Source organism: Mustela erminea, chromosome 6 (assembly GCF_009829155.1).
Source record: "Mustela erminea isolate mMusErm1 chromosome 6, mMusErm1.Pri, whole genome shotgun sequence".
In the NCBI taxonomy this organism is placed as follows: domain Eukaryota; kingdom Metazoa; phylum Chordata; class Mammalia; order Carnivora; family Mustelidae; genus Mustela; species Mustela erminea.
Window position 1 is genome coordinate 82,570,197 of NC_045619.1, and position 12,595 is coordinate 82,582,791.

The 12,595-nt window shown below is 43.7% G+C and overlaps 1 protein-coding gene and 1 long non-coding RNA gene across 3 annotated transcripts in view; one reads left to right on the forward strand and one right to left on the reverse strand.

The window, feature by feature from the left end:
- Nucleotides 1-8,680, reverse strand: part of SLC38A4 (solute carrier family 38 member 4) — a 64,659-nt gene extending 55,979 nt beyond the window's left edge. Inside the window, exon 1 of the mRNA XM_032347977.1 lies at nucleotides 8,578-8,680. The gene's annotated coding sequence lies outside the window, so the exon portion shown is untranslated. The remainder of the gene's footprint in view (nucleotides 1-8,577) is intronic.
- Nucleotides 8,681-8,880: 200 nt separating this feature from the next.
- The window catches only part of LOC116593675, a 32,164-nt gene continuing 28,449 nt past the window's right edge, over nucleotides 8,881-12,595 (forward strand). For both annotated transcript variants that reach the window (XR_004286930.1, XR_004286931.1), the window contains exon 1: nucleotides 8,881-8,903. This is a non-coding gene — a long non-coding RNA (uncharacterized LOC116593675). The remainder of the gene's footprint in view (nucleotides 8,904-12,595) is intronic.

A 12,595-nucleotide genomic window follows, 5' to 3' on the forward strand; every position in this document is an offset into this window, starting at 1 on the left:
AAAATCTAAAAACATAAAGGGGTATTTATACTTTCCAATGGCATCGGCCATTTGTTCTCTCCTTCGTGTGGGGAGGACAGAGTCAGGCAAGAGCTCTCCCACAGGTAGGTACTGGCTGAAGGGAGGCATTGAGCCAAACTCTTCTAGGTACTGTTCAGAAGTGTGGCATTTCCCTTAGTGAGCTACAGCCTTTGGAGAGTCCAGGTTCCCCTTGCTTGTGGGTGTTCGGGTGAAAAGTCTAAAACGTGACTTAAGTGAACTCTGGGAGATGCTCCTCCCACCGGTGGGTGGCGCCCGTGACCAGAATAGAACATTGACAGTCTCAGGACCCTTGATGGTTTCCCCTGCGGGGGGGGGGGGGGGGGGGCTAAAGATGTTATTTTTACTCTGGTGACCCCTTGTCAAACTGGAGAGCCACTCATGGTCATTTCCAACCGGGGCCCTGAGTTATCAGCTATGTGACTGAGCACAGACTGGCAGGGATTCCTACTGCAGAAGCATTTTTAAAATTAGCTTCAGGAAATCTGAATGGTCCTAACTAAAGATAAAAACCACAGAATAGATTATCCTATTGGTGTGGAAATCTTAAAAAGTGCCAGGTTTTCTATCTTAACGGTCTAACTACATACTTTGCTCTGCCACCTTCCTTTTCTCCTTTCCACTACTCCAGTGGTGTCTGTTTTGAATTAAAATGTAGTTTATTCCTCCTTTTGCCCTATCACACACAAATATCATTTTGAAGTCAAAAACATCCAAATTTTGTCCTCACACTTTTACCGAGTACCCTTAGCACCTGACTGAAGATCTAGACAAAGATATCAATTGAGAAAAAAGCCTCACCACTAAATATGGCGACACAACTGGAATAATATGCAGCAATAAAAAGGACCCAACTATTGATACAACAACTTGAACGGATCTCAAGAATGTTACGCCCAATGGGGGGGAAGAAATCAACCTCAAAAAGATCATAGATAATATGATTTTGTTACCTAACATTCACAAAACAATTAAAATATAGGGACAGAAAATACCTCATTGACCAGGGAAGGGAGAAGAAGGCGAGTTTGCTTGTAGAGGATTTGCACAAGGGAGAACTTCCGGGTGATGGAAATTCTGTATCTCGGTCATGGTGGCGGCTGCACAAATCTGTGCATGTGAAAAAATGACGTGGAAGCCAGGCATCCATTTTGAGCACATATGTTGCACCAACATCAATTTCCTAGTTTTGATCTTATATGAAAATTACGTTGGATGTAACCATTGGAGGAAACTGGGTCAAACGTATATGGGGCCTCTCTGTGTGACCTTTACAACTTCCTGTGACTGTATAATTACTTCAAAATAAAACGTTTAAATATGTGTAAGTCCACCAAAGCATGGATCCCTCTGTACAGCAAGTATAATTAAATATAGCATAGTGACACATGCCAAAAAAGTGTCTGAAATTTTTTTTAAGTGTGCTCTTTCTAGAAAATTGCTTCAGAAACCCAAAAGAAATAATATAGGGATGATATGTGTTCTCGGGTCTGTAATAAAACCACCCCGTGTATGCAGTGCCTTGAACCATCTGATTGCTTTTCAAGCACTCACAAAGCCCGGGTGGAAACAAGAATGCTTTTAGTTAGTTCACTTTCACAGTCAAGATCAGTCCGATCATACAGTTTATAAAAACATTTTGCGTCTATGGACCACATTCCTTCCATCTGGAGAAAGTGCAGAAAATAAGACCACAGCATGAGTATAGCCCCACGTTGCAGGCAGGAAATCTTCCTTCACACGGAACGGGCTGCCCTCCCCCTTCCCTCCTTTCTCAGTTGCTCTCTACTTCTCTTTCCGGGTTCATCTCACTCACTCGCCTGGTTTCTCTAGCGCAGTCCCAGCGAAAGCAGGCAAGCTTGGGAACGGTGCCTGTCCCCCAGACGGCGGCTGCCCGTGGTCCTCCCTGGCGCGGCAACGCAGCTCCCGCTCCCGCCGCCGCCCGCACGCACCCAAGGACGGCGGGGCAGGATGCGTGTCCCTGGTGAGCCCCCAGCCACCGCTGGAGATGCTGCTGGAAGGTGCCCGTACTGACACTGCAAACACCCCGACGCCCGACCAGCTGTCGGCCAAAGTTGCCTCTTGGGGGATTACATCTTTTTTTTTTTTTCCTTTCTTTTCCTTCTTTAACATTTTTATAGTACTCCGAGTGTACCCAGGGTTATAAAATGACGCCAAAACAAAGAGCAAAGTCCTTGTCCTAGGAGTATGCAGTGTAAAAAGGCGCAAATGACGCAAGGCAAAATGACAGGACAAACACGGGGTGGGTGGGGAGGAAGTTACCCTGAAATGTAAGGTAGAATCAATAAGACTTTTAGTGGGCCCCAAAAATGGTAAAGCCAAGTCAGGACTGGGAACAATAGAAGTAAAGGGTTGCAGTACTACCCCTAGGAAGAGGGATATTTTGGAGGGCTTATTACACAGAGCCATCATGCTCATCTATAAGGTAGGTATTAGCAGTCCATCTAATTGGAAAACCAGGATTTCTTTTAACTGTTTAAAAAACACCCCAATGCTCACCATGTGCCATACATAATTTTATTTTACCTTCCTAAAAGCCTCATGAAGTAGGAAGTGTTTCCCTCATTTTATAGGTGAAGAGAAGGAAACAGGCTAAGACACTAGCTCTCTCTGCATCACTCAGGTAGGAAGTGGGAGAGCCAGAGTTGGAAGCAGCCAAGAGCCGAATCCAGGAAACCCCACTGTGTGATGGCACAGGCATTCCTTTCCACACACCCCACTTCCCCAGCCCGCGTGCTTAATTGTGTGCAGTAACACACACTGAATAAACAATTTAATTAAACAATATTTATATAGACTGTCAGCAGTGCATACATTCACTTTGCAGAGGCCTTTCATATTTCAGGGAAAACATGCTTCCCTGAAGAATAAGTACTATTGTAAAAAACACAAGAGGGTCATTCTCCTTCCTTCCTTCATTCAGCCAACACGGATGGGTAGCTGTTTGTGCCGGACGCCATGGGAGGCCCCACAGAGACAAGAATGACCAGAAGAGGCAAGGAGGAGAGAAAACAAGGGAATTGGAGATGATGTTCATTTTAATAATGGATGCACACTAGATTTATCAGGAGAAATAGGGGCAAATAGCCAACAGGAAATAAGGGAACATTTCAACCTTATTATTATACAGGGAATGACGTTATTCTGGGCTGGACTGTCCTGCGTATTCTTTATCCCTCTTTCCATTTCCTCTCTTCTGTTTCCTTCATTTTAGTTATGACAGAGGAAAACACACTGTCAAGGAACATCTAGTATAGACATTTGCTAACATTTCAAATACTTCTCTGGGTAGCAGAGTAATATCATTAAACAGTAATGTCTGTCCTACACTGAGTGCTCACTATGAATCAGGCATTCATTTAAACATTTTACATGTGTTAACTCATTTAATCCTCATAACAATCCCATGAGGTAGGTGCTATTATGATCTCATTTTGTAGCCAAAGAGATTGAGGCTCAAAAAGATTAATATACTTGCCTAAGGATATAATGCTAAAAAGTGGAGGATTTAATGTATTAACTGAAATTAGGTTTTGGATTATTTGTGGATTTCATTTACCCTTTGAATTCCCTTCCAAATAACAGTTTGACTGCGAGTATTTTTTAAGCGTGGAAATGGTGCAGAGACATGCAGTCCTCTGAGCCAGGGAGGAGAGGTTGTTATGAAAGATCCCTAAAGAAACAAGAGACCCTGGGAGTTGTGTTTTCCAAGTCTGCTATCAAAAGCCAGAATCTTAACTGGCATAAACATCTACTTTGGAGCTAGGAGGTTGCCATCATTACTGTCACTCCATGCCCTATCTCATGTTATTTTTTTTTAACCACATTTTTCCTTCCAGACTCTTATGTACCACACTAAAAAAAATCAAGCCACTAAAAACTAAAATAAGGAGAGAAATCCTCCCCAGTTAGCCCTCCCCAATGAGAAAAACACACAAAAGCATTTGTTTGGAAATATTTTTTTGTTATTGTGTAGGTTGTACCTTAGTTAAAATAGACTACCCCTTTGAGAGCCAGAAAAGTAATTTGATTTTCTCACAAGGAGGACAACAAAGTCAAGTCTTTCCATTTGAGCGCAGTGTTTAAAACATTAAAAGGAGTCTAAAACACTATAGTTCGGTATTATAGGAGCATAATATAATGATAAAATAATAAAATGTGTTGCTGATTCCCGTATTCAGTCGTTTTGTCCCTTGTTAACACAGTTAGCTTCTGAAATTTCAAGGGCAGGCAGAACTTTGGGACCCTTGCGGAGAGGATGAGCTAGGACATCACAGACCACACCTTCCTCCCAGCCTCCTCCCTCCTAAGTTCCCAGAGTGGCTTCCACTTTCTCCTTTCTCCCTTCAGAAGGCCAGTCTCTGTTGGGAATTCTCTCCTACTTCCTTTTATTTCTGCTTCATTACCTAGTCTTGAAATGTTCTCTGACCCCTTTCCTGAGCCAGCTTCAGTGGTGGCATGCTCAAGCCTGAATTCTTCCTGGCTCTCAACAGGCTGTTAGTATGCCTGTTTGCTTGCTTATTCTTTCCTTCCCCTAGACTAATTCATTTCTTCAACAACCATTTCTTGGGCACCTAGTATTTGCCCAGGACTGCGGTAGGTGTTAGGGAAACAGGAATAAAAAGAGACTCCCTAGCGGGGTTCCTGGAAGATAATGATAGTCAGTGATTGTTTGTGGAATGAATGAATGGAATTAGGTCATTACAAAAATAGTAGAAGGAAGACCAGGGGAAGATTAGCAGTCACACGAAAGACATTTGGCAATTCCATCTCTCCCATCGTGCACATCCTTCCCTGTTGGGTAACATCGTCGTAAGCCCCTTTCCTCCTTAAGTTTTTGTTTTCCTTGTTGACTTTCTTTCTGCCAGCTTTATTGGAAGCAGGAACTCTGGCATAGAAGGGACTTAGTTCTGATGCAAGCACTGTCATTTACTACTGGGTGATCCTTGGCTCTTTCCTCAATTTCCATGGGCTCCAATTTCCTCCAGTGTAAAATAGAATAGAGATAGCAAACATCTATAACATGGAGGTTTGTGTGAAGATTAAATGGGAGTCACATTTGGAAAGGGCTTAGCTAAAAATCTGGCTTTTAGAAAGTTCTTTCCTTTCTCTTTTCTTTCCCCTACTTCCAACCCTTACCCTTCCTACAGGATGTCATCAAGGCAGTGGTGGCTTGTAAGATGGCTTGGTGATACATGAAGCATATTATTTAAAAAACTAAATTATTTTGATGAATATCAAAAACTATCTAAGTGGCCATAGATCCCATTAATTTTTTTTTTAATAGAAATCATTGCTTTGGATATGTAAAAATAAAAAAAAAAAACAAAGTAAGGCTTAAGTTTTTAAAAAAATAGTTAGAAAATATTAGTAAGTCAGTACAAAGGTGAGGAGGAAAGATAGAGGAATCAACTCCTGAAAAACACTGAGGAAATAAACAATGACAATGACACGAAAGCAGAAAAACATTTAACACAGAAGTCCAAAGCTGTTGTAATTATTATGCTTGGCCTCAGCATTTGATAAACTGAGAGGTAACCATTTACCGTACTATGCATTTCTCAAATGTCACTTATTGAAAAAAACTAGTTCTGGAGCCGCAAGGATTCAGTCTACAGCTGTATGATCCTGTCTTGGCTTTCTTAGTATTGGATTAGTCTGTAAAGGGCCAAATGGTCAGCTTTGGGTCCCTAAAAGTCACCTTTCAGTTCTGCTCCTATAAAGTACACAGTGAAAGAGAATTGTTCATTTGGATTTAAGAATAATGAATGAATAATGAATGACCCCATAGGACTTCCAAAGAGGTTCTGTGTTGTCCAGACTGTGTATGTCTCCGTCCTGCTCTATAAATGAATATAATAATAGAGTCTATAGCATAAGGCTGTTAATGAAGATTTAACATAAAAGAAATACGGTAATTGATATATATGTGTGAGCCACTGTGCTCATTCACCTAGAACAGACTAGCCTCCTTGAGTGCCTAGTAATGCATACTCAGCCAGAAGAGCTCATCCAGCCCAGCGGCCTTGAGAATGATCTACCCCCTTACACCAATCTCTCTGCTTCTTAAAGTTTTGTGATAGAATCAGCCCAGTGAGAGCTTTCAGTCTCTGAACACATGGCATTGGAGAGTCCACCTGCTCTCCCTCAGTTTCTCTGTCCTCACCAGCTCCACCCACACCATGGACTTTCTGTAGATTCATTTATTAGCATCCGAGAAGCTGTGTTACACACGTGCGTGCACACATTCCAGGTGAGAGTCCCCCAATCTCCATACTCTTTTTTTTTTTTAAGATTTTATTTATTTATTTGACAGAGATCACAAGTAGGCAGAGAGGCAGGCGGAGAGAGAGAGAGAGAGAGAGAGGAGGAAGCAGGCTCCTCGCTGAGCAAAGAGCCCTATGCGGGGCTCCATCCCAGGACCCTGAGATCATGACCTGAGCTGAAGGCAGAGGTTTTAACCCACTGAGCCATCCAGGCGCCCGTACTCTTGAAGGACAGTTTGCAGTGGGGCTCATGTCCCAAACCCCACCTCTCCCCAAAGTTAAGGTCTATAAAAGGCTATAACCAAACAAACCCAAACCAGAGCCCTGGCCACCAGGCCCTGGAAATCCTGATCTAGGTGTCTCAAGTTCTTTTCATAACGTAAGACAATTCGGTCAAAACGACTCGGTCTGTGCTGCCTGGAAGCAAGTAAATATGAACATAACAATCCAGGAAATTGGGAGATGGACCCTCTAGGCTCCCTCCCTCCCCGAAGGGTGAGACAGCTGGGCCACTCAGAAGTGCATAACAAAGAAAGCTGGGCTAGAAGTTGGGGGCGGAAGGGGCAAAGGCGGTGGAGGGGCCGACGGAAAAGGTGTAGGTAGGACCTGCGCTCAGAGGGGGTCCGCTTACACCTCCAGGACCGCAGCTACCGCTCCGTCTTTTTTCTCAGGATCTAAGATGCTCCGGAGACCGGTAGAGACGCAGTTTTGTACTGAGAAATTGACATCAAGATCCTCCTGTTCGGCCAGGCCCAGGTATCTAAACACTTGTGCTTAGAACTGTGGATCCGGATCTCCCGGTCCTCACCAAGCCTCTCAAGGTCCTACCTACTGCCCCCTCACTGCCCGGTACACACACTGGCACACCACTGACCAAGCCTCCCAGGTTGGGCTTCCCAGTTTAATTCATCCTTTTCCTTTAACCAAGTCGAAAGGCGGGAGCGCATCTCCTGGGCTGTCGGCCCAGGCAGGGCACTCCCCCACTCTCCCTGCTGGATCACTAACGGGAGCTGAGAGCCCGCGGGGCGTACTCCACACCCCGGCGCCACCGCCCCAACCCTGGCACCTCCACCCCTGCCCGTGGCCAGGGTGCAGCGCCCACCCGTGCCACGGGCAGCGAGGAGCCACTCCCTGAGCGGCTCCCAGGGCCGGGCCCGCTGGTGCCCACGCTCACCTCTCTCCCCTCTCCGGACTCCCACGGGCTCCCACCTCCCCTCCAACCCCCCAAGGGGCTCCCTACGTCCAGGCTCCCTTCTTTCTTCACTTCTTTCATTCATTCTCTTATTTCCATTTCCCTCAGACTCTCACGCACTCCCGCTCTAGCCTCTTACCCCTCCTTGCCTTCTTCCCTCCTCCTTGGGCTTCTCTCCTCTCTCTGATGTCCCCTCTCCGTCCCCTCGTCTCCAATGGCCTTTCCCTCTCCGCGTTTCTGCACTTCCCCTGCCTTCTCTCCAGCGCGCTCCAGGCTTTCCAGTCCCACGGCGCTGGACGCCTCCCTTGGAACTTCGGACTCAGGGTTCCCACCACCCCCCCCCCCCCGCCACGGCCCCCAGACCCAGCGCAGCTTTCGCCTTCCTCCTCTGTTGAAGGAGACTCTCTGGGGACTCCCAGGCCCGCAGCCCCCCACCCAGGGAACCGTGCTGGCCGGGCCCAGGCAGCCCAGCTGTCAGGGACAGCGGGTCTATTTTAGGTCCAGCACCCAATGTCCCCGCCCTAAGGACATGGGCCCGCAACTTGGGTAGCACTTTCCTATCCAGATCCCAAGCTGACTCGAGCTAGGTTGGTGGCCCCGCCAGGGCTGTGGAAGGCGGTCCCAGGACACCTAACTGGAAATCCAAGTGCCTAGGGAATCTGGGACCGGGGACAGGGGTAGCTGAGTAGCGCTCCCGGGAATGGGCTACCTTGGCACAGCCACCTCTCCTGCAAAGAGAGTCAGTCCCCTTAACCCTGTATGCCCTGGCTTCCTTAATTTCTAGTCAACCCGGTCATTAGTCTGCAATAACCCACCCAAAGCGCGATCCTTTGTGAAATCACAAGAAGAATTATGGTCAATCAACAAATAAATTATAAAAAGCTGCAATACCTAACCTAAGCCCCAGACGGTTGAGAGACCAGACTGCACACGTGTGCGTGTCCCTGTGCGCACACGCACACAGGAGCGCACAAACTCCAGTCCGAGCTGGGAGCCAGCCACAAGTTTGCACACTGACAAGTCTCTAAGCCTGGCAGAAAATAGAAAAGTTTCACTCACCTGTGCCGCCTTCTACCTCTGCGACTGAGATCCAGGGAAAGTATCGGAAAAGGGTGGATTGAGAGACCCTCCTTTCTTTTCTTTTCGCCTTTCCGAAGAGTGGAAATTTCCATCATGTGATAGGGGGCAGCATCCTCAGTGTCGCATTTCCTGCGGACCCTCCCTTCCAGCCCAGCCACCAATCGTTGGGCGGCAACCTGAGATGTAAACAAAAGCATCCTCCCAGGTGGGCTGAGTTGTCCAGCTGTCCCGCCACAGCCAAGCCTGGGAGCCGCCAGCCCCTGATCCCTCTTTTCTGGGTCCCCGACAACAGAGAGGATCTTGGTGTGAGTTGAGGTTTTCGTTGTTTGGTTGGTTATTGGTTCTATAATTAAGTCTCTTCATGTCAATGTGGTCTTTGTTGAATCTGCCCTATATGCGGGAATAGGTGTTGATCTTCACTTCTAAGTCAGTAAAAAAGTCTTTCTGGTAGGTGATTCTAAACTGCCTCCAGGTTTAGGGTTATCAAACACTAACTTGATATCAAGGAGGAAAAGAAATTGAGGAAGGGGTACAAATGAAAAACACAGTTAAAGTCACTTTATGATCAGTGAAGTTGGGGATAAGTTGGTAGCATTTAACCATGAGTGGGGATCTTTGGCAATGTTTTTTTCTGAGACTTCAATTTAAACATTATTCCCAGTACATATGGAGAAAGAATTAGGATACAATAAATAGCTCTGTAATTTTTTATTCTGTTTATTAAAAGCTTTAACCTACCACTTTAAGGAAAACTGTTTATATTAAAACTATTTTCTGATTTAAGCAAAATTCTTGTTTCAAAAAGGCCTGTGTAACAAATATGTTCACAACTCTCTGTTTATTTTAATACTCATTTGTCATTTTTTGGGGAAAAAATATTCTCCAAAGGAGAACTGATGCCACAGTTCAGGAATTGCTTTCTGAACTCTGGCTTGTCCAGTATCACTGTATTCAGAAGGGTAAGTCTCACTGCTTGATCATTCCATGAAAGCCTAGAACCATCTTCTCTTACTTAGAGTTCCCATTGACTAAAACATCAACCTCACCTTAGCACATCAAAAAATAGAATGATAAGAATTACCCAGATAATGTATGATGATCAAGAACACTCAAGAAACAACATTAATATACACATTCGCATATGTACATATATACACATCAAACTGTACTAAAACTTCCAACAATGCAAATTCAACAGAAGGATGATGCAATAAATACCTTCACTGGGGTTTCCATTTTGGAGCCTAAATATGAATAAAAATCAGTATTTAAATAGTACTTGTTTGGGGGCATCTGTGTGGCTCAGTCAGTTGAGTGGCTGGCCCTTGCTTTCAGCTCAGGTCTTGGGATGAGCCCGACCTAGGGCTCTAGGCTCAACGGGGCATCTCCTTGAAGATTCTCTCTCTCCCTCTCTCTCTGCCCCTCCCTCTGCTTGTACACCTGTGCTCTCACACTCTCTTTCTATAAAATACATAAATCCTTAAAAACATAAAAAATAAAAAATACCTGTTTTATGAAAGCAGATTACTCCCTCCTGACCAATTACTGTATACCTGCATAGTTTGTCATAACAAGAAGTTTCCATTCCGAGAAATTAGAATACATCAGAATGATTTTCAAGTCCCTTTAAACTTGCTGAAACTAGATTATTTTTGTGCTCACACTTCCCATTGATTCTTATTTAATGAACATAAGTATATTTTACAAAGCTACTGAAATGTCAAAATTAGTAGGATTGAGAGACAATTAGTGAGAGATCAAGACAGATGTGTATTCCTCTCTGCCTAACCTAACATTTATTAAAGACAAAACTCAGGTTTCTAAAATGAAAAGCTATTTCAGAAAAAAACAAATGAAGATGACTTCATGCAATTCAAGACAGATACTAGTTAACTGTGCAACTGCTCAACTCTTTAATGAACTGTTCAATCAGTTCTTGGCATCTATATCCTAGTACAGAAAAGATTAAAAAATAGTGTTTCTTTGCCTAATTTGCTGGAGCCCAGTGGGTTAGTCATCTATATAAACTGTTGCTATCAGGTGTGTGTTGAGCTAAAATGAGACGCATTCATCTGTGAATCAGTGAAGTGGCGGACAAAGTTCAAGTGTATCATCTTTTGCAGCTACTGTCCATTAGAGTTAAAGAAGAGCTCAAAGCCACGTCTCCATGGTATGAGGCAACTGACAGCCCTTTATTTTCCCTGCTACAGCCCAAACCTGAGCTGCTGACAGCTCTGATGAATCTACCCAATCTTCAAAGATCTGCTTAAACCAGTCTTTGAGATGATGAGAAGAAGCCCTAACCAGCAACATGAATACATCTCCAGGACCACAGTGTAAAACACATTTGATTTACCATCAGATCATTCAGTGGCTCCGGAGGTGTTAGCTTAAGTCTGAATCTCAGAGCTACCACTCTCGAGCTATGTGACCTTGGCCCAATCACTAAGTTCTTTGTGACTCATTTTCTCCTTCTGAAAAATGGAGCGCATTTCTTAATATATTGTTTTCCTGACTGAAGTTATTTTCAGATGGCCTAAAAACTTACCTAGTGATGGAGGAAAATGAAATGTTTGCAATTGAGAAAAAAGTTTACAGAGCAGATAGCATTTACTACCATCTTGACAAAGCTGGCTTGATCGAAGCTGTCTGCTCTAAAATTGTATTAACACATTATCACATATATTAACACAAAATTATATGAGCACATAAAAGCTCTCTTTTCTAAAAGCACATTAACCTAGGAATGGTTATTAGTTTTGTCATGAATACTTTTCTTTTTAAGAAAAGTCTATATGGAAAAATATTCCCTCCAAATAGTCTTTTGAACCAAAGCTAATACTTGAAAACAGAGCTCTGTGTTCCAGGAAGTTTGGAAAACATTGTGTCGAAAGTTCTTATGGGATTCCTCAGAAGTTTTAATCAATCTCCCTAAGGAGCATGAAGTATTTCTCCACGACTGTGAGCCCATTTTGGAGGAACATCTCCTAGGGCTGATGATCCAGAGTATACCCATTACCAGATTTTAGCATAAATGAATGTCTGATGAAGGAATTAGAACAGAATTATTATTTAAGGCCACAAGACAGTGCTATCAAATTCCTTGGTTTACGGACTATTGTTGAGAAGTTTGATGGCAGTGATTTTAGTAGACTTCATATAAATATTTTTCTTTGATAGTAAACTTTTAACAAGGATTATTTTTCCAACTAATAATTATTAAAATTGGTTAAAATGCTTTAGGCTATAAAATACCTGAACATGTATTAGGGCACCGGATACTAAAATAAGCTAGCCGTAATATTACTCTTCTCCCTATTTAATGAGAAAGGAAACAAAGGTTCAGGGAGGTTAGGTGGTTTATCCAAAGACACAGAACTAATAATTGGCAGACTGGAGCATGAACCATTGGCTTCAAGTTCAGTATCTCCCACAGCTCACCTTCCTTTTCTTGTGAGCATTTTCTCTTTTAAGACTGGTAAGTGTTTTCCTGCCTATAATGTAGCCAACACTGAATAGCCTGCTTAGCCATAAAATTATGATTTTTAAAGTAATTACTATCAAAGCAATTATCTATCATAATTGCATGAATTCTAATGTCAGTATAATGACTTTATTTTCTATGAATTTGAGCTTGATTTATGTGAGAAACTGAGTAATACCAGGAATTGTATTTATGGTTGAATTTTAGTGTTATGTTCTCTAAATGGGCTGCAATTTCTTACTGGTACTAGGAAAAAGATAGCTGAATAGATCACTCACCATCTCAGTTTCACACATGACAAAACAACTAGCAACCAGTTCTCAAAACAAAATATCAGATTAGATCTAGGCTCTCAGGAGAGCCTCATTTCCAATATTGGGATGCCAGGGGCTAAGCTCTGGGGTCCCCTCCAGGGGGTGAAAAGGGAGAGCAGAGCCCACATGTCGCACATGGATACATCAGAGAGGAAAATGTGCCCTGTGTGGTCAGCATTCAACACCAGCCCCAAGGACG